Source organism: Anguilla rostrata, chromosome 8 (assembly GCF_018555375.3).
Source record: "Anguilla rostrata isolate EN2019 chromosome 8, ASM1855537v3, whole genome shotgun sequence".
Lineage (NCBI taxonomy): Eukaryota > Metazoa > Chordata > Actinopteri > Anguilliformes > Anguillidae > Anguilla > Anguilla rostrata.
In genome coordinates this window covers 34,254,829-34,277,569 of record NC_057940.1, presented here as the reverse complement: position 1 = coordinate 34,277,569, position 22,741 = coordinate 34,254,829, and the positions used below count along the sequence as shown (strand labels likewise).

The window sequence follows — 22,741 nt, the reverse complement described above, 5'->3', positions numbered from 1 at the left end:
GTCACTCATAACGACCTTTGACCTCTGTTTAATAACTGGAGTGGTGGAGACGGAGCGTGTGGCGAGGGAAGCCGGGATCGATTTATTTCCTGGCTCTCTGCTGAGGGGAAAGGAAGGGGGATTGGATCCTTAAATTCCACTATCGCCTTGACTGATGTGCGATGTAAAATGTCAGCTATGCTTATCGCCGCAGATAAGGGTAGCTGCCAAGCGGGTGACCGAGAGCAGGGGCGGAATAAGGGGCAGGAAGTGAGCTCACGAGACGCTCGGTATCGGTAATGATGCTTACTGTGAACGCGGTCAAAGGAGTGTTGCAATGCAGTGGTGCTGGCAAACTAATACAACACAGGCTGTCAATGCTTTTGATCGGGGGCTTCGATTATTGCCAGAACTCAAGCAGGAATCAAGCCCCTTCAAGGGCTTTCCCTGGCCGTTTGAGAGCTGGAGAAAGCCCTTGACCCGGTCTCAAATGAGGTATTGTGACATGAAATTCAATTAAAAGTAATTAAATTTGCAGTGGGCCACTCAAGTGTTCCTTAGCCTGGGAGGAAATTACACACAAGCAAATCATGCAAACATTGTATTTTCATTTGTAAAATCCTATAGTTCAATATATCGATCACACATTCATTTGGCTAGTGGTTTCCTTAAGAGTGGGGTCTTCGGGTCTTTATGCTATTGCATGTCTTCAAAATCATGTTTTTTGTGTGCTTTTTTGTGCCAAGGTTTGATATGAACAGAATTACATTCCTTGGCCTTACAGGCTAAAATGCATGAGCTGGTATCATTTTTATTTTTATTTTTGCCCATAGCTACCCCCTGCTATTTCTCCAAAAATCCCTACAGAATGGAAAAGAAAACCTTTTTGTCCTTATCAAGGAGAGTGCATTTCCTCTTTCTTTCACTTGAAGCCTTCCACTGGGTTCACGTGTGTTTTGCCCTTTAGCAGTACGGCATCCTATCCCTTATTCCTTCTCATCCTCGGGGTAGGTGATTGAACCGCCATTTTGGGATCTCTGACATGGCAAAGGGGCTCTGGAGGAGTCGGCCATTTATTAGCTGTCTGACCCTTAGCCTTTCTGATCCGTCTTCTGCAGGGCTGCTCCGTTCCATTTTACCACCAGCGCCGAGATCAGGGCTTCCTCTGGAGTACATCTTTCACCTCTGTGTGAAACTTCGCCGACCTTAAAATCTGCCCTTTTTACCGTGCGGAGAGAGGCCCGCGTGACTTCCCTCCTCACGCTGAGTTACCCGGCGTGTTGAATCGCGGGCGATTTGTTTGTCGTGTCCGTATTCGCCCTGACCTTATCAGCAAATTAGCGCTGCCATTACTTTATCTGGTGTCTGCTTTACCCCAGTGTGGATCAAACCGTAATGGCCGTGCGAGGCATCTGCTGTTTAAATAGTGCGATACGGGGACAGCAAACAGCGAAAAGGTCACCGTTGGCCATCTCCCAGCTCCCTGCCTCTTTAAGCGGTGGAAAGCGCCGTGGCCCGGGCACGTGCCTGCGTCCTGCGGCACCGGGCTTCCTCGTTCAGAAGGTCATTAGGGATAAATGGGACTCTTCCTGGCTAGCCTCCCCCCCCTTGCTTCGGTGGGTTGCCGGGACGCGGGGCCACCTCCTGGGGCTGTCAGCGCGGGAGCCCCATCTCACCTGTCAGCGTGCGCGGTGGGCTTCACTCAGCATCACTCTCCCTAAACACCACAGCGGGATGCCAGTGAGTGCAGCCTGGACCTGGGCTCTCACCACACGCATGCACACACACACAGACACAGACACAGACACAGACACAGACCCACGCGCACATGCACACACACACGCGCACACGCACACACACACACAGACACACACAGACCCATGCGCACATGCACACAGAAACACGCACACATGCACACACACATGCACACACACACGCGCACATGCACACACACACACAGACCCACGCGCACATGCACACACACACACAGACCCACATGCACATGCACACAGAAACACGCACACATGCGCACACAGACCCACATGCACATGCACACAGAAACACGCACACATGCGCACACAGACCCACGCGCACATGCACACAGACACACGCGCACATGCACACAGAAACACGCACACATGCACACACAGACCCACGCGCACATGCACACACACACACACACACATGCACACACAAACGCACGCATGCACACACACACGCACACACACACACACAGAAAGACACACACACACACACGACACAGGCATGCACACACACAGAAAAACACACACACACAAGACACAGGCATACACACATGCACGCATACACCGCACACACACACACGCAGAAAGACAGAAAAAAAAGACACAGGCACGTGCACATGTGCGCACACACAGTGAGGAACGGCACACTGGAGGACCCTCACCCCTCTTTCCTTCCTTTATCCTCCCCACTCCCGTTTTCCCCACCCTGTACTCTTCCCCCAGTCAGCCTTTGCTCTGGACAGCTGAACCCTTTCCCTTTCTCCTGTATTCTCTCACACACTTTCCCTTTGACTTAATTCAGCTGTAAGGGAGGTGTGATCAGGATTTCTTTTATAAATTTTGTTTCTGCTCTTAAGTTTATGGATAGCCACTGGCTTTTTACCTGGTAGTAATTCATCCTCAAATAGACTTTCGGATTCTGAAACTATAGGTGGGAAAAATGTAACACGAGCATAATCTGAGCAACAGCACAAACTAAGCTTGAAACCCCCTGCGTCCTAAGACATTCACAGCTTCAGAATTACCCCCATCACTGTCTGCCCTTCAAACTCCGTCTGCATTCTTTGCCTGGTGAAACGGTGACTGTGGTATGATGTCATTCTGACGGGCAGTGCCAGTGACCTTGAGCGGGTTGGAGCCCAAATATGAGGAGCCTGTTTACTCAGCACCTGATTCAGTTATTGTGACTGTAAACGGTCTGCAAGTAGAGAAGGTACTGCTCACATCCTAAAACACAGTATTTAGCCGACTGTGTGCGTCATTTCAACATAGGACGGCGCGTTCCTTTTTATTTTCATATAGGCCTTCATTAGGGCTGTCCCATTTTCCAGAGGACTGGATGTGTTGTGAGCGTCTGACTCAAAGCTTTTGGCGTAGCGTTCCTTTACTTGCGTCTTTTTGCGCCTCTCCTCTCCCGTCTCTCTCACGCCTACGTCGGAGCGGGCCATCGGCGGCGACTGTTTTCGTTTCTGAACCAAAATGGCCTTTCTGCGCGGGGCTGTGTCAGAATTCCTGCGCGAGTCAGCAGCAATATTATCTTTAGCAATGCATTCTGGTACCAACCGCCCAAACCCCCCCCCACCCACCTCCACCCACTGCTGTTTAATTAAAGGTCAATGGAAGATGTCAGGCCATTGGGATATTTCTGTCTGTTCTATCTGGGTGTCTCATAACAAGCGAGGACTGTGTGTCTTGTGTGAGAAACAGACCTGTTAATTCCAGTCTGTGAACAGAGCAGAGCAGCACGGTGTGTGCGGTACCGATCCCAGCTGTACGCGTGAGGTAATGAGCGCATCCTCTTTATCTGAGCGAGGGAGGCCCCCTCTGGTGGACCTTATTTTACCTCGCTGTGATGTGGTGGGGGGGGCAGGGGGATGTGGGGTGAACGTCTGCCAGCGTGAGGCCATTCTGGGCCGCCGCCCCTGTCCTGAGCCAACCGCGGGGGCGCCGCTGCCCTCCGAGCCCGAGGGGCCATTTGCATTTCAAAGCGGGGACCAGCGCTTCAAAGGCCACGCGCCGGCTGATCCCGAATCCGCCGCCGCCGCCGCCGCGCAACGACCCGCTCTCCCCCCGCGGGCTGCCGTGGTAATTAGGCGCCCTCGCGCGCACGCGGACTCTCTCCTCGCCTTAGCGGCTCTCCTCGCTGACCCTCTCCCCCGCCGTGACCCGGCTGAACCCCAGACGCCGCGAGCACGCCGCGGCCCTCTCGCTGGGGGGAGGAGCTGTACGTCGTCCGTCTGTGGAAAGGGCCCATTGTTTGACGTGTGGCCGATTTCCCGTGGCCTTGACCTCCCGCGCTGGGTTCTGGCCATGGGGGAAAGCGTACCCTTTTTCCAGCCCAGAGGAAAGGCGAAACATTCCGTGCACGGGCAGGCTTTTCTCTGGACGTAACCAGACCCAGTATTCAAGTCAGTTTCTAGAAACTTCCCACACTACAGTTTACCCTCCATTACGTTACAATTTGCTTAGCAGGCACCCTCATTGAGTGCAGCTTCAAATGACCGACGTTTATATATTATTCAGCTGCACTGCGGTGTGCTGGGGCAATTCAGGTCAGGTACCTCTCACCCAGGGCCACCAGCTGTCACCCCAAGCCTCCGGGTCACACGAGTCCGGCTCGGCCCCTCGTCTGCGGATCGCAGTTACCCTCCACCCGTGCGGGCCCTTCCTAGATCCCGCCTTCGGCCCTCTGCCTCCGAGAACACAAATACACCGACTGCACGCTCAGTCCTCAAACTGGAACAAAGTCTTCTGAAAACACTGCAGCGCTCGCAGACAGTATCACTTACAGCACGCAAGAAAACATATTCCAACTGTTTCTCGTTGGTGCTTGTTTTCCGAGCCCTTGGCACCGGCACTCCGCATGACAGAATATGATATTCTTTGGGACATGTGGTGTGTGGGGGCTTGGAACGGCACAATGTGTTGGCGATTCCAAAGTAAACACGGTATAGTGATAGAATGTCTGCTCCGCGACGCGGATCCGCGTTTGCGTGTTTGCGCCGAATGTCACACTTTGTCTCTCGTTTGTAAAAGCCTTGCAGCCGGCGTTTCAACCGACCAGCGGGGCGTCTGAAGTGTCGGGTTTTTTTTTTTGTTTTTTTGCATGAAAGCTGAGCCCACTGAGCACCTGCTCCCGGGTGAAGTTATGAAGCTGACCCGGCCAACGGTCCGGCCCGGTCCATTCTGACTCCAGACTAGCTTCTTACGCATTGTTTGTTCTGAGGGCAGCGACACTGTTCCATAATCAGTTAAAAAGCGCCATCCCCGCCCCCCCCCCACCCCCGGAGAGCTTATTCATAGTAAAATGAGGAGAGAGTGCGGAAACCGCCAACTTTCCCCCTGTTCTTCAGGGGTTGGGCGCTTGTGTGTGTACCCATGCTCTGCCCTGGTTTCAGCCTCCCAAATCTCCACCCGCCCCCCCCCCCCCCAGCATTATGGGAATAAGAACAATCAAAGGCTTGCTTGACTGGGCTATGGGCGTTTGCTCAGGGTGTTGCCTTGTGTGTGAACACCAGGTCAGCACGATCTCATGCGCCTCTATTGCTACAACCAGGCTCTTAATCAGGTCCGTCTGTGCACCAGATTGCGCTCCTGTTTACTTACAACTGCACTTTGTAAGAGCTCTTTATTTTCTAGTCCTAGTTCTAATTCCAATGTTTTCTTTGCTTCCAATTGCAATTGTTGTTACCTGGCCATGCCGTCGAGAGAAAAAAAAAAAAAGGTATCTCTTTCTGAGCGAGCCGCGTTCATGTCTCTGCGTGCCGTTTTTGGGAATCGTGCTTGCACCTGGACTTTGTATTTCTGAATTGCGTCCATGTGAGAGTGTTTGGGGATTTGAGGCCCTTTATGCAGAAATAAATGCAGCACTGGGCATTTGCATGCGATTTCCCTGTGGCCCTGAAGGGCTGTTTGAAATGCCAAGAGGCTAAATTAACTAGTTCTCAGTTTTGCGCCATTTGCATCTCATTTGCATAGGAGGTGCTTGACTAAGGACGGTGGGGTTAGACAACCTTAATTGCTTCCATTCTCATGAAGAGAGAAAGCAGCTTCCGATCGCCATTTCTGATCCAAAAACACTCGAGTACGTATGGAAATTTTATTTTTTTGTGGTGATGATTTATGTTCGTTTGTCAGAATGCGTCTGTGGCGTGCACTGCTAGTCTCGCTCTGTGGAAAGTAGCAGGGCAAAGCTAAAATGAAGGCATTTATAAATATGTGAGGGTCAAGGAAAGGTGTTGTGAGGGTACTGCTTGCTTTGTTGCCTTAGCCTTCCTCAGCAACCTTCTCTGCTGCTGGGCGGGTGGGGGGTGGGGTTGTTGGCCCCTGCCTTTTGAGGTGTCATCGGGGTGGTGTTGTTCAGCCACATGTTCTGATTGGCAGGCAGGGGGCCATTACCATACAACTGTGTAGAACCAGTTTGCCCCAGACTCATGGACGTGCTTTCATATTTAACAAGTGTTTTGTGTTTCAAATGTGATTAATCTCTAATTGTGGGTGGTCACAACAATGAATCATCTGGAATGCCTATATGGGTCATATTGCTTAATAAAAATTGGTCACTTCCACTGAGAATTTCATTCTTCTTTTTACTTGCTAATGTAAACCTGGACCCAAGGTTATGTGGTACAGCACAATTTATTTCCCCTTTGCCTGTAGCTGTAGCTAGCATAAGGCATCATACAATGTTTTAAATTCCTGCTCTTCAGAAGAAAAAGTTTTTATCATGCATCTGTCCTTTATTTTCACCTGTTTAGAATACCTCAGCCCCAGTGGTAAAATGGTGTTCCATCTGTATTCAAAGTTTTACTGGAACTGAGAGCTGCCTTGCATTGATTTTTTCTTCTTCTCCATTTGCTCCTAATGGAAACTTCACAGCATCTGAGGGATTTTTCAGCCTGGCTGACCAGTGTCTTCTGTTGGCAGGAGAAGCTGTCACACCAGTGTCACTATGGTGAGAGTTTAGCTACGGGGGTGCTGGTCTCCAGCTACAGTGTGAGTCCAAGTGACAGAACATTTTTGCGAGTTGTGACTCAGCGGTCTTGTTGCTTGGGTACGCCGGGTATCAGATTTAGGAGGCGGGACCTTGTTTAGAGGCTCAGGCAGACTGAGTGTGAGACTCAACAGGTGCGCTTATGCATGTGTGTACAGTTGGGGTGTGCCCCTTGTCTCTCCTCAAAGCCCAACCATCATCTCCACACACACACACACACACGCAAAGGCAAACTCTCACAGCGTCCCGTTGGTCGCCAGGTGAATCTGCATAACGTGCGCCAGCTGTAGCCGAGGGCTGAAAGCGGGTCGTCAGCTTTGTCACGCGCTGTTGCGTGACTGTAAACCAAACCACAAAATGCCTCCGTAAGTACTGCACACAAACAGCTTTATTTGTGCCACATGGCCGCCCTAAGAGTGGAGAACGGGGGTGAAGGCTACCGTTTTACGTTCACCGTCGGCTGTCTGTTGGAAACTCTTGGAGTGTATGACAATTATTTTTTAACCAAGGTAATTACTCCATACGAGATCGAGTTCCTATTTTCGTCTGGTAGGCCTGTAGCCCAGGAATAGAAAGGATAGAATTTTCTTGAAAAATCTTTGGTGTGCTCATTGTTTATTGAAGTTTGCATTGGCTTCAGTGACATGACAGCTGAAATAGATTAAAAAAAACTTTTTTTCTCCCTCGTCTGGATGAGATCTTTATGGCCTCTTTAGCCGATTTTATGACATGGCAACATCTTTAGGAGGGACGTGACCCGATCGTGGTTAATATAGCAGCAGGTATTGCATGATCAGGCCAGTTCACAAGCACATGTAAGACGAGTCTGCAGAGCACCTGCTGGTAATATTATCACGAGAAAGCTGATTTTACTCAGCCAGCCTCTTTAACCTCATTCAGTCCTGCCCAGTCATTCAGATCGGCTTTCTCTGGGCTGTGGGAGCTGCAGGTGGAGGGGGGTGGGTGGTTGTGGGGGTCTTATTGGGGCGGGGGGGGGGGGATCCAAACTGGTCTGGAGCTCGAGCGCCATCCGAGTGCCGCATAAATCAGGCCGGGGCTCTAACTCACCGCGAGCTTACCCGCCCGAACACCGCATGCCAGTCAGCGACACGCCTGCGATTTATACCGCGTTACCCCCCCCGCCCCCCAACCCCTCCAACCGCTTCGGCGTACGGATGTGCGCCGCGTGTAAAATACGATGCGCGAGGATTGCGAGTCAGGGCGCCCGTTAATGGGGGGGTTGGGGGAAACCGGGGCGTTCATCTGATCTCTTTGGCGGTTATCGGACTCCGTGGCTCACCGTGGATTACTTCTCATTGTGCCGCTTAGGCGAGCGAGGAGCGCGGGCGCGGCCGTAAACCCGCCGCTCGCTGACATCAGGTAATGAGTCGGGCGGACCGTCCCCGCCGCCTTTGTTGCGTGCCGCGCCGCGCCGCGCCGCAGCTGGTCTCCTTATTAAACGAGGCTGCTGTTTACGCGGCCGACTGACAGGTGCGCCTTCCATTCAAATCTCTCCCGGCTCTGAATACAAACCGCCAGCCCGCCTCGGACCGGAGCATAATGACAAGCATCTGCACTGCTTTTCAAAATCGTACGCAAATATTTGCCCTTGTCGTTGTCCGTACTTTTCCTTTTTTTTTTTTGAAGACACACTTTCTATCTCTAAACTATTTTGTTTGTTACATTAGTTACTGTCTCGAGTCACGTGATACTGGGGCGGGGGGGAGGATGGGTCTGTGTTTGCTGTTTCACATCAGACGTTGGGCGCTGGAGGTACTAAATGAAAAGTTATTAACCTGCTACTGGAGGACTGCTGGGAGTCTTCATGTGGAGAGGGAACTGGAAATAATTTGAAGCTCCTACTGATACATAAGTGAAAAATAATGATAGGCCTGACTGGTAATAACTCATCAGAGAAATACCCTTGGTGCACTTAAATGGAAAATTGCATTATCACATTTAGATACCTGTGAACTAATAGGTGTTATATGGGTGGCTTAGAATACCTTCAGGTGCTCTTAATAGGCTCTTATCCATGTGCGATGTTGTGGAAAGGCCTCCTTTGGGGACTCTGTACTCCGTACTGGGGATTAAGCTAATATTGGAAATCATGAAACTGCAATAACGGTATATATTCCTATGGGTGGTGGTGGTGGTGGGGGGTAGTCATTCAGTACTCTGTATGATTTTTTTTTTGGACGGATGTGAACAGCAGTGTGGCTGTTTGTGTGGAGCTGTGTTTGGGATACTGGACAACAGGCCATGTGGCTCTGACAGCATAAATGGTTGGGAAGTGTTTTCCAGGCGAAGCTGAAAACAATACAAGTCGCTCTGGGTAAAGGCATCTGTTGAACAAATGCGCAGTGTGATGGGACTTGGCTGAGAAGCCTGTGACGCTGGGGAATTCACCATGGGCTTTGGGCCCCGTTTGCACGGTTCAGGATGAAGAACAGGGTACATCGTGTTCCCGGTCATTAACCACGGTTCAAAAAAAGCTTCTCTTATTAAAAAAAAAGAGTCTTATCTGGTTTAAGAGCGTTATCCCAGACCGCGGTTGCATTCTGGGAGAGGCGGGGGGGCATGTTTGTTTATTTCTGTCTGAGCGCTAAAGCATTGTTCATTCGCTCACAATCACCTTGTTTTTCTCTGCCCTTGTTGTGTAATGAGTCAAATCACGACCGTTAAAATTTAATAGTGTGTAATCTAATAAGTGCAATCTCTTCCTCACAGTTCATCGAATAGCCCCTCAACAAGGGTTTTGCACCAGGTGATTAAACATGAATAGCCGCACTTGATTATCGTGGTTTTATGTCACTCTTCAGCACACACCATGCATGTTATTGCCTGGGTAAATACGCATGTGAAAGCATGCCTCGGACATCTTCATATAAAACTGAATGTATAAAAAAAGCTCTCGTCTCCATAAATATGGAAATCCTTATTGGAAAATGATCATACTTGGATATCCCCTTACCCAAAGGGCAACGGTTTTAATTGCTCTTGCTTTTTTTCTTGCATGACGCCGCCTCTCGGATAGCTACAGCTACAGCTGGTGCTTCCATGTTGCTAAGAACACAGTCATTCAAAGTGAGGTAATGGTTAAGCCATATGAATCTGATCCCAGAACGTTTTGCATGTGAATCTCAAGTTAGGTGCGGCATTTGTTCCCTGTAGCGCTTAATCTTGCCTGCTTCAGTAAATATCTGGCAATAAAGGCTATCAATGCATAAAGGGCCCTGCCAAGCAAATAATTTGAATTTATTATGAATCCCTGGGGGTTTTGTATGGACATTTTTTAAATCAGTCTCGGAACTTTACAGGGCTGTAGTGAGAGTCAGTACTGACTGTGCACCATCCTTTCAATTCTTTGGTCTCTAGGATTGAAAAAGTGACTCTGAGGCTTGCAGTCAATCATATCAGCCAGCAGAATGTTGGGCCCGTTCCCTCTGACTTCATGAGTTTGGAAACTTCTGAGGGAGGGCAGGCCTAATATCTCACGCTTTTGAGAGATGTGCGTTACTGGTGTGGTATCTGGCCTGGGTTGATGTTGTTTTGTGATACGGGCCCTCAGCCTTTGGCGTTTGGAAGGTCCCTGGTGCCAAAAGCTTTCTGATTGAGTCCTGTGTCCATGAAGGCTTTTACATTCCTGTACCATTCAGTCTATATCCTATCTGAATTGTTTGTGTGTAAATTCAATGACAAGGTATTCTACGCAAAATTTAAATGTCTAATGATGGAAGCAGTTCTTTGACCCCCTGTTTATTTTTGAACACCTGCAAAGCAATACATTTTATGCTTCCAGACATTCCTACTTCAACATCCCAGGACCTGTCTCTTCACCCCCCCCAATTCTTTTTCCTAAAAGTTTCCATTGTTAGTATGCACCTCCTGTGTAAATGCTTGGACCCCCCAGTGTTAATGGCGTTGCTTGGTTTTGAAGTGGCTGAAGCCGTTTCATTGTGAAGGAGCAAAAAAAAAAAAAAAACTCCCAGGAGACCCCATAGCCTGAGTTAAGCCAGGGTGAGGGTTATTAAAACAGAAATCCCTCGCTTTCGTCTTAGCTAATGCACAGTGTGCTAAATAGACAGTTACTCTTCCGCGGGCCCTTTGATACGCTCGCCCCTGAGCAAATTTATGGGGAGGCTGTCGCGAGTATGCAGGATATGGAAGCAGTCGGGAGGTTTCCTGTTTTAAGTTGACGTTGTGTCGTTCCCGGTCGCGCGGTGTTTTGCTTCGTGGTTCCTGACGCTGCAGCTGCGATGTGCTGGAAAGGGAGATCTAAACCGCCTCACTCCAGTCCAAACACCAGCCCCTCTGGTGGAGCTGGGAGGAGGAGGAGGAGGAGTGGGGGCAGAGTAAACACACTCAGCTCTAAACTTCCCCATGAGTGATGACAGACTGCCAAACGCGCTCGCTACCTAACATCGGGGGCATTGGAAATGGCCTGCTGCTGTCACGGGCATTAATAGGCAAAAATAAAGCATTATATTAGTCTGATAATATTCTTCCCAGTTTGAAAGCCATTTAACCGATCGCCGAGGCCAGCATTGCCTCTAGTTATTTTTGAAATGGTAAGTTTTCGCCTGCAAATAGACTTACTGTTATTAGTTCCAGTCTTCCTCAGTTGTGAACAGTTTGAAGCCAGGCTGTATGGTGATTTCATATATAGGGTTTCCATAATGGTGCGTGTCCGTGCTTTCGCTGGTATGTATTAAATCAAAAAAAAAAAAACTTTTTTTTTTTTGTTGGTTCCAAGGTTGAGAGTAGTTTTGATATGGCAGCATATCAAAAAACAAATAAAATCCACCATATCGAAATGCATCTAAAATATCCCCGGGGCATGTCAAAGCACTCTAGAGGGAATGTGTAACGCATTTTGGGAACCACTTTTGAGAAGGCACAGTAGTCACAAGAAATCATAAGAATAAAACAAGGAAACTGATTTTTCTTTTAGATTGCTTGCCTGAGCAGTCCCCTTTCTTCACAGCGCGCCTCGTGCCAGAAAGCGCATGGAGCATAACTGTAGAAGCAAAGACCCCGCCACTTCTGCCTTCTGGCCTCATCCAAGCACTCAAATAAGTATGATTACCTCAATGTGCTGGAGCCAGTTTCATATGAACACTCAATAAGGGCTGAGACTGTAGCTAGAGGCCAAGAAGATGTCTGTGGGTGTCATCGTTGCGTGATGACTCGTGGAGGATTGGATTTCACAACACACATTTATCCCTGTCCTCAGGCCTGGTCTGTAATGTGAGGTCAGGGCATTCTGATTGGATGGAGTACCAGTGCTGCAAAGAATTCTGGGATCATTCTGGAAGTGATGCCACCGAAGGCTTCAGGTTCTTTGGGTACACCTTAGGCCATGTAGTACAGGATGCCACAGGGGTAGGTGGCAAGGCCCTCATGGGCTAGAATGGTCTGAATTTTATATTGAAAATCAACCCATTCAGAATCAAAGATGATCTGGCAACTTGTGCAAATGAAGCTTTAAATCTGGTTATTAACATCTGAGGGAAAAGTAAAAGCCTGGCTGGAGTTGTCCCTCAGCCAAGATGTCAAATAGTTCATTTCCAACTAGCTTTCTATGCTCATGAAGCATTTGCTTGGTAAGTCACTTGAATAGCACACATGTTACGACCTCTGTTGTAAGTTTGCGTTTACATTTGCTGTCTTTGGATTTGGTTGGTGGATCGCATAAAACTTCAAGGTGCGTACATGCACGTTTGTCATCTGATTGGCTGTTTCCGTCTGAGCTTGAATAAGCCGCCGCTTTTTACTTACCAGTGGAGACTAGCTCTTTGAACTTGTACTTTGTGTGCTGTGTATAGTGATTGCTTCATTTGACTTTGCATATTTGACCCTATTTTTGTTTGATTATGATTCCCGACTAGCTCTTCTGGTTTGTTTGCTGATTAGAAATCGTGTATGACCACTGACTCATTTCCTTCGATAATTCTTGCCTTAGCCCTTCTAGTTTGTTTGCTCCATGATTTTGTGCTTCTGGTCATTTACTCTTGTATTCGATTCCAATTCTTGCCTAGCCCCTCTGCTTTCTTTGCTGATTGGATTTCGTATTTGACCATTTGCTTGTTCTCGACCTCAGCTCTTGTTTTTTCCCTCTGCTCGCTGTATAGTGCTCTGCTTAGTTTGTGTATTCCCAGCTGGACTAAACATCCCTCGATCGGGACACTAATTTGTTATTTTGCTTTTTTTTTTTTTTTCTTTATTATTTTTGAAGGTACTCTGGGTGGAGATTTAACACTTTGCTTGGGGTATGCCCTTTGGACTTTTGGTTTCAGACTATCGGCTAACTGTCCAAAGTTCAGCATTAAAAAGCCACCCCGTGCCCAGTACCCTTCAAAATCTAGCCAGCTTTCAATTAGATTCGGGTAGGCAGATGGGGACCGGAGTTACCGGTCAGTTTGCAGTACATTTCCCTTACCCATTCCCCATGCATTTCCTTTATAATTCATCCTGTTATGGTCGTACCCTAGACCAGGTCGTAGCACACTTACGTATTGCTATTGTGAATTGATTGTCCACTTAAATAGCCTATGTGTACATGACCTATTCATTTAAAGAATTTATGAGTTGACACCTCATGAATTCCTTATTTACAGTAGCTAATCTGCATGTTACCGGATGAAGACAGTGATGAGTGAGTGGTGCTGGGTGTAGCCTGGACGTCTTAGCACTGCCTTTCACTGAGTCTTTCATTTCTGGCCACCCAATTGTCACTCGAAAGCCTTGCACCTGCAGTTCTCAGGGTGTGAAATGGCATGCATGTTTTTTTGTCTTGTGGGTGGAATTCCCCTTCTTTAAAAGGTCAAATGACTAGATTGAATACGGAAGTGGATTATTTCACCTGACAAACTGACGTGATGGCATCTACTTCCTTCAATATTTTCTCCAATTTTTTTAATTTTTTTTTTACAACCTACATAAAGGGCAAAACTAAGCTTCTGTGATGAGATCCTCAGGATATTGGCAATATTGGTCATCTCTGGAATAAAATTCCAAAAATAGCTCATCAAACAATGGTTCACCTTTCTGCAGTCAATTTCACTTGTTTGTTTTGATATGGAAGTGTGTTGTCAGTCTAAGATTTCTGCTGAAAAATTATTTCCCAAAGACATTTGTCATGACAGATCCTTTACCTTTATTATGGAAATCAGTTTTTTTCTGGATTGACTGCAAAATACTTGTAGCTGTTTATCACAAGTTGTTTTTAAGACCTGTAAAGGATTCCTACTCTGCGTTATTAAATGTGAGCTCGTTACTCGCTGTTTTGTCAGCTTGGGTCCAGGAAGTAAAAATGGGAGCGTTTGTTAGTCAGATTTGGCACAAACAAACAAAAGCAAACATTCTGTTACTCATCATGGACGACTAAACTGTTTCCTGGTAAAGGGTGCCCGCTTGTTTTAATCATGCTGTGAAGCAATACGCTGACAAACATCCTTATTATGGGGGAGGATTTTGTGCAGTTAACCTTGGAGATTGTTTTTAATGATGTATGAGTCTTTGTTTGTACCTTGCAGGTTTATGTATTTTTTTCCTTTAGTTTTCACCCTGTTAAATGTTTCTTTGCATTAATTTGTAGCACCCCATGTTTGGCAGCCCCATCAACAGAGAAAGAGGAAGTTAAATCGAGGCTCCTAGGTAAAAGGGCATTCTCAGTGAAGCATCTCTTCTCTCTGCCATCATTACATCATCTTTGTTATTTCTGGACGGGGATGTCCAAGGCCACAAACAGCGGGCCCTCTTGAAAGGGGCTGCTGAAAGGAGAGGCTGATCAGGCTCGGCCTCCTGCAGGGGTGCACAGGCTCTCTGGGCCAGATAAGGAGGCGCTCCGCTGTCCTGATGGTTCTCACGCCAGGACGGGGGGCCCTGGGGGAGTGCTATCAGCGCTCGTCCCACACACAGCGGCAGCGGGGTGTAGCTGGCGGGGGAGCCGCTCCGAGGCACCGCTGGCAAAGGCCCCCCTCGTTAATCGTGCTACAATTTCGGCCTTTTCTCATCCTCCCGGAGGCCCCCCCACTGTCTCTCAGGGTCTGCTGTATCACTTTAGTGCCTGAAGTCGATACGGCATCGCTATAATGAACAGACAGTGTATATAGCTTATATGTAATAAACTGCAAATCATTCCCATCCTTCAAATTACTTTTTCATCCTTTATTTTTCATTTCCGTTATATTTTCACATTGAACCTAATTGTTTGAACCCATTTTTCCAGTGGCGCTTGCTCACCATGTTAAATGCCCATTTTATATGTTGCTTTGGTTAAAAGCGTCTGCCAAAAACTAAATTGTAAATTGTGATTGTGTCCATGAAGTCGGCTAACACAACACTTGCTTTAACTGACGTAGAAATAGACACAGGCCTGGACTTTATGACCTTTTTGCAGAACCTGTGTCATACTTGAATACTGAAAACTTATTCCAGCCAACAGTCAATTACAGGATTAGATACTACAGGAACAAAGATGTCATCATTAGGCTGAAAGGCACTAGGTCTTGAGCGGAGAATGCGCTGCATAATGTCTGCATTGTCTTTGTGCTTGTGCTTGCGTGTTTCTCATAATATCTTGAGGGAGGACGGTGCATTCTGACAGCTGATATGATGCGTTCAGGATCGCGGCAGCCAGGCAGTGCGAGAGTTTACTGCACCTCAGGCGAAATGTGTGCAATCGGTGCTAATTCAGCCATGAGGAGCCATGTGCACTTCCCCATCGTTCTCAGAGCTGCGCCAACCCAGGCGTGCATATGTGTTGGCTGCGTGTTCATATCCCCTAGCAAGTGGGAATAGCTTTTATTTATTTGCATAAATATATATCATGCGCAAGCTGGTCCTGCTTTCACATTTTTGCCTCTTGATGTGATTTGCCTGTACGTGTGAGCAATTTTTATTTATTTATTTATTTATTTTAAATTTGCTATCTTTACCATTTTCACATTGGTTGCCTGTCACAAATTCTATCTGCTAGACCCCCTGATGAATGCACCCATTGGCCTGCGATAGCTTGAATTGGTGTGATGCTGCACAACATTTATCAGTGGTGCTGCTATGAAGTGAAGTCAAGGTGTACCTGGATCACACTCCGCAACCCAACCTTTTGACTTGGAGCACGAAAACCATGAAATTGTGATCTCTAGCTTGTGTAAGCCTTTGGCAGTTTCATGTTGGTCACCATTCAGTTTCCTAACATTGAAGCTGCCCTCACTGTAGTTTGATTGGTAAAGCTAATTTCATTTAGCTTGCCTGCTGGTTCCACACAAGTAATTTTTTTGAGCATTCTTCTGTGGTTGTTGTAAGACATTAGCCTCAATACTGCCAGTGTTGAACCTGTCACGTGTCAATGATTATGTCGATAATGTAATTGGGCACACCAGCATACCATTCATTGTTATGTAAATGGGGTTAATGAGTGTATAGAGGTTTCGACATCAGCCACACAATGATGCACACTGCGGTTGCTCGGCAGTGTTTTTTCGGCAGTTACGGGACTTTCAGCATTTGTTAATGAGTCACACCAAGATTTTTTGGCTTCAAGACGGGGGAAAACAAACTCATGCTTACTGATGAGTCACACCTTTTTCACTCACCGTGGGGGACTCACAAGGTTTACTTGGTAAAATAAAATAACGCTCTGTGACGCAACTTTTTGCAATCCAGAAAGTCCAGCGCATTAATGTGTGAACTGGTATGTTTACACTGTGGACGTCATCTTTCCTCCGTCATCTTTCCTCCCTCTTCCTCTTGGCCCTTGCATGGAAAGTTCAAGATGCTGCCACATGAGGGGAGGGGTGGGACTTTCCGAATTGGCAGCACAGTCCAGTGATCACAATTCATACTGAGTTTCACAAAATGGTTCCTAACTGACCCTCTGCTGCCCCCCTCATGCCAATGGTTCACACACAGAAAGGCACAGCGCACACCAGGTGAGTCGGGTGCATAGCCTAATCTCAAACAAACGAGTTGGAACACAGGAAGGTTTTCAAAATGGAAGACATTTTGAAAATGTATTTTGGGAGATTAATATTTCCTGGTGGTGTGGCTCTGTATTGAGTGAGAAGCACGTTAGAGAGTAGAGGGTCGACTGGCACTGTTAATCTTCTCAGTAATATTATGACTTCATGCACACACAGCTGCGAATTTAGCCATAGTTTATTTGCTAAGGTTTAAACTGTCTGCTCCGCCTATAATATTGCCATATTGCTAGTGGCTACAATATGGTAATCTGCTTGGGTGAACTTATAAAGAATCTATGGCAACCGAGTGAATGCTTGGTTGTTTAAACAGTCAGAACTATATAAAAATGTCTGAAAGGAATCACACAGGATTAAGGATTCATGATCATATTTTCTACTTAATTAAAATCTGTACTTCAGAAAACCTCTTGGAAATTGGAATGATTCTATTAAGGGAACTCATAAAGTCATATCAAGAGATCCAACTACAATAAGTGGATACAAGTGCCTTTTTTGTGCCCCCCCCCCCCCTTCTGTGTTTATTGCTGGTGTCAGGTCTTTTATGGATGGATGATCAATGAGAGGGTTTTATCTTAGGCTTACTGTATCAGCTGAGGCATAATCACTGGAACAAAAAAATAAAAGTTCAAATCAATCAAAGCTCAAACTGTAAGTGCATTTTCTGCAGTGGATGGACCTCCATATTTTCTAAATGGTGGGGTAAGAACCAATTTACCCTGACGCCACAGCACTGCAGACAACGCTTCGATGATTTAGTGGACGACAAGAAGTCTGAGGCTAACAATGCAACGCCTGGTTTAGTCATTCACCAGTAACCATGAAAGGACGCCCTGTGCTCATGTGAGCAGTTTGGGTACTTTACAACTTTGGTAGCACGCTTTTCTTCTTTCAAATATCCGTACAAATGCTCTGCGCTTTGACCCAGGGCCAAGTTTGCGGCTCAGACGGAAACCATAATGATGCTAAGCCTTTAATTAAAGGTTTCTAAACTGAATCAGACTTTTTTCTTCTTCTTCTTAACGTTCATCAGAAATAAGTGGCTTCTGTGTTGTCATAGTCTTCTGTTTACGTTCATTTGCTTTAGTCAGCCGGGCGCATCTTAGTTTAGTCAAACGATGAGACAAACGTACCGGAATACATTTGCCTGTGCTGGCCTGTTTTCCTGTTGGTTTTTCAGCACGGCCTTGCTGGTTTGGATCGTCGCTCAGGCTGTTTTTGTCAGACGCGCGCGGTCTCCTTTTTCTGTAAACACTGCGTGGGGGGAGAAAAGGACGGGAGTCATTTAAGGTGACAGGTCCAAGAGGTTCTGCTCATATTTGTTTGTTCCGTTGCCCTTGTTTTTGGAACAGGATGTGGCACTAATCTATCCTGCGTTCTGTCAGGCGAGTCACATTGCTGCTCGCCACCCCCAGGATACAGGAGCACAAACCGACTCGAATGTGTGTTCATTTATTTATTTATTTATTTTAAGTGTAGCATTTTCACACCGGGGCACCACACTTTACATGCCCTTGAAATGTTTACAATTCTTCTTTCACTCATTGTCGTCTACTTGGAGTATTTTTCTCTCTTTTTTTGAATAGAATTGTGGCTTAGTGGAGCTCGTGACCTGAAAGTTTCCAGTTCACATCCTGGTGGGGGGGAGTGGGACTGCTGTTTTTATCTCGAATGGGGTGTTTGACCTGAAATGTTTGCTAAATATCCACCTGTTTAAATGAATTATAGATACGAATGTCTCATTTAATTTAAGTAATTTACCGTTTTCATTTTAGTAGTGCTATAAAAAAAAGAAATAAAAGCATGAACAAAATAATAATGTATCTCACGAACACAGTTGCTGTCATTACACTGTCATTCCCAACCCCCCACCCCCCCACCCCCCTGTGGTGTACTCCGCCATTTTCAGAACACCCCCCGCCTGTTCAGCCCTCTGCCTCTCACAGGTTCAGGTGCACACTGAGATGGAGGAGGTGGGGGGGGGGGGGGGGGGGGGGGTGGGGGGCAGGGAGCAGGGAGCTCTACCCCTGGTGGGCCTGGCTGGGGCCCAGGCTCCGTGTCGTGAGAGTCGGCGCCAGGCTCTGCATGCTTCACTGAGGCCATGTAATGGATAATAAGTGAAATATCCAGTTCAGTGTCCTGGAAGGATCAGGAAAGCAGCAGGCAGGACGCTGCATTTGAGACATTCTGTACAGCCTATATCTATATCTGCGTCTTTATTTATATCTATATCTACATCAATGATCTGTATCTTTAAATCTTATTATCTCTACCTTTGTATCTCTACTGTACTGTATACTTGGTATGTTTTTCGGTTTGTCTGCATGTGTGTGTATGTATGTATGTATGTGTGGTAGAAGTAATTATAATTCCCGATACATCTCTCAGTGACACAGTTAGTCAACACAATTAATTACTGTAAGCAGCCAGATGCAGTATTTATGCTCGTGAGTCGGAGGCCTGGTGAGAGCTTGAGTTTGTCTAATGTATCACTCCCGTGTCTCCCCAGAGAGCCTGTCGGGGGCTGGCGTGTGGCTCCCGAGCTGCTGGACCGCGAGGAATCCAAAGATCACGGCAGAAACGGCAAGCGGGACCCTCACACGCGATGTGGGCGGACCGATGACCTGCCGCACCGTCACCTCAGCCCTCCCAGTCCTTCACATCAGCTTCAAATAAAGCGAGCGCAGATGGTCCACATCTGCCAATCAACAACGTAAGTGAAGACAGAAGCCGGGGAAAGGGGGAAAACCGCAGCTGCTGCTTTGGATAAACTGACAGTCAGACATGACTTACTTCCCCAAAGCTCAAGGAAGGGGGAGAAAAATATGTGATTTTTAAATGCCTTCCTTAAATTGGCATATGCAATAGAAAATATATAAAAGAAAAGTAAAAACATTTTTTGGAAGCATAGGGCGATAAGTGATTTAGTAAGATGGCCTGAAGATTTGGTTGTAGCATTCATTCCGATTTCAATGGGCTATCCAGGTGTGGACAGGACGCAGGCAGCTGACAAAAATGGCTACTGATACAATTACATTTTTCTCCAGTTCTCATGCATACAAGATATCGAAGTTAAGTGAAGAAAAATTGAAAAGAACCCTTAAGATTTGATTTAAATGCCCAAGGCCATTTTTATTTCTGTCTGGAATGGGTGGGAACAAAAGTAGAATGACTTCAACTACAGTATTGATATTTCTGTAAAAAGGGTAAGAACAGACCACTGAGGCTGTGTATAAGCAGATGAGTTTTGGCAAGCTACCAACATTTTAAGTTCCACGTCCTATAGGGTCCTTGTTGAGGTGCAGTAAAGGAAGCCGGTTCAATTAGCCTCCCCGCTAAGTCTCAAACTCCGCTGATCTCTGTTAGTTTCCAAGCTCCCTCTGCTCATTTTTCTTGTGTGTTTGGATTCTCGTCTGGCTGCTGCCCCACAGAGACCGTTTCCCAAACACAGGCTGATTAAGGCCCAGCCCCACCATGACGGGAAGCACCGTGTCGGCAATTCCAGCCGCCGCAACCGCGGTTTTCCGCGGGCGCGGCTCGGGCTAGCGCCTCGCGCACGCGGTGCGGGCCTGTCCTGCCTCTTCTCATCTCTCCGTTTGACTGGCCTCAGCGTGAAACGTGAAAGCGCGTTAAAGCCGCCTCCCTTTTTCTTTCGCTCTGGAGGAGGCCCTTACGCAGGGGCTGCGGTGTCTCCTGAGCTCTCCGCCTCAAAATAACCCTTTCTGGTACGGGCGGGACGACCTAAACGCGCGAGAGGGACGTGGTTCTGATGAGAGCTGTACCTACATGGATGGAATGAGCTATAATCAGCATAAATCCCTCGCCCCCCTCCCCACTCTTGTTCCCCTAATTCATACAAGCATATTTTGTTTGTTTTGGAACATGGCTTATGTCCATCAATTTCCTGAGTAAATGAATATGTCGCAATGGCAGCACGCATTCCTCTGAGACCTTGGAGCACTCGCAAATTTACATAGAAGTGGTCAGATTAAATCAGGAACTGTTTAGCATATTTATTATTTTCCCCTTTGTCTAGGCACAGGGTGTATTATCCCTTTTTCTTTATTCCGGAAGGGGAGAGATGCGGGAGAGCTGAGTGCGGAACACGGCGAAATTGAACCAGTAGAATCTTCCAGTAATTTACTCGAGCGTGTGTACCTGATCGGGTTGCGACCCGTAATAAACACTAAATCATGTTTTTTCAGTTCCAAAACCAAATATCTGGTCTCCATTTGATGCATCACATTTGTGCTGTTGTTCAAAAGATGAAAATATAATTTTACCCTGCCACTGAATTTTGTGCAAAAAAAGAGCCGTGCACTGCCGCCCAAAGGTGAAAAGTTTCGTTTTGTTTCGCCTGGAGCCCAGCCCACATCCGTGACGTGGCCTACATCAAAACCTACTTCTACGTAAGCAAGTCAAAGCCCCCTCTCTGCCTCTCTTGTTTGAGGGGTATTACATATTAATCTCGTCCGGACGACTGGACAAATTACCCTGCTCATTTCAAACCGCCTGTGGTCAAGTTGTGACAGCCTGGACAATGTATTTTCTCTTTAGATTAAGCTTTACTATAAATTTTTTAGTCTTTCCTTGTTCCGTTTTCGATAATTGTTCTTTAGCTTTATATTTGACACTTTAATAGTTTGTAAGTATTTTATAGTTTGTTTGTTGTTAAGATTTAGATAGTTAGAAGTGTGTAGCTATAATTATGGTCAGGTGGATGAAGGTGCAGTACGTAAGTTTTTTTCGAAAAATTTTGTTCATATTTGGTAAAGATTTTCTTCACATCCTGACAGATATCAATAAGTTAAAAGGTCTTTAAAAAAAAAGATCCAGTCTCTCTGACTGCCCTAAATTCTGAAATCAGCCAGTTTAAACTTCAGCAAGCCTGAATCTTAACAGCCATTCAGGACAGCTCTCTGCAAAGAGGCCAATCAGGACAGCTCTCAGCCTGTCAATCATGTTGCGCCTTCACTGCACTGTCAGAGCAGAGATACCACAGAGATGGTGCTATAGCTAGCTAGTTGCCTAGCCCTAGAAAACAAAACAAGAATGGCAGAGAAAAATCTGACAAAATGACCAGTTCCTACAACAGCATATACTGATTTTTAAAAAATCCAAGAAAGACTGTCGAAGAAAAGGAATTGAACCAAGCGAGAGATGGGGCTCGAGTGAGCATCGGTTCGGCTTTTCAGCGAGAGCTCTTGAGGGACTTGAAGGATTTCAAAAGTGACGCCGAGCTTCCTGTATTCCTGCTGCGCAGGTAATTATCTTGCTTGTTCTATTTCTGTGGGAATTTGTTATCGCAGTGAACTGTGTAGTTGACTTAGCTATATAATGTTAGCTCATGTATTTAGCCCACCGTTATGGCTATACTGTACAGTAGGTGCTATCTTGTTAGGTGTTATCTACAGTGCTCAGATGACAGGCATGCATGCATGTGTTCAGAGGGTGGGATTTTAGAGGGAGAGCTAAGGGGAGGAGGTGGAATGTTTTTTTTTCAAAATCTCTTTCTCGCTTCTTCAAACTTACATACTGCACCTTTAATGTTCCTCTACTTTTCAAGGTGGATCATGTGGTTCCTTACTGGGAAAGTAAATGATGTCGGGGAATGATACAGTTGGATCATTTGTCTACTCTGTTTATTTAGCCAAAATTCCTTTGCCGGTCTTTATGAAACAATGATTCAAAGTAATTTGCTGACATTATAATAAAATAGCAATTAAGGCTAGCTTGATCTATGATGGGTCCCAATTCACAACAGTGACAGACACAAGATTTTTTTTTCCTGTTTATTGTTTTGATAAGTACGGGATTGTTTTCCCTTTCGCTGGCTCCGCCTACGTATCTTTTAAAATTTTGAAGTGGACGGGGACAGGCCAAAACCTGGTGTTGCTTATATGCTTTAACCCCAAGCCATCGGAGAGCCTCCACATTACAGGCATTTATCAGACGCTCTTGGCTCCACAGCTCAGGCCTGAGCAGGGTGTGATGGGAGTAAAGAGCATCGTCTGGTGCCA

At 46.7% G+C, this 22,741-nt stretch overlaps 1 long non-coding RNA gene across 1 annotated transcript in view; it reads left to right on the top strand.

The window, feature by feature from the left end:
* Positions 1–19,227: 19,227 nt before the first annotated feature.
* The window catches only part of LOC135261484 (uncharacterized), a 51,285-nt gene continuing 47,771 nt past the window's right edge, over positions 19,228–22,741 (top strand). The window contains exon 1 of the long non-coding RNA XR_010331968.1: positions 19,228–19,434. This is a non-coding gene — a long non-coding RNA (uncharacterized LOC135261484). The remainder of the gene's footprint in view (positions 19,435–22,741) is intronic.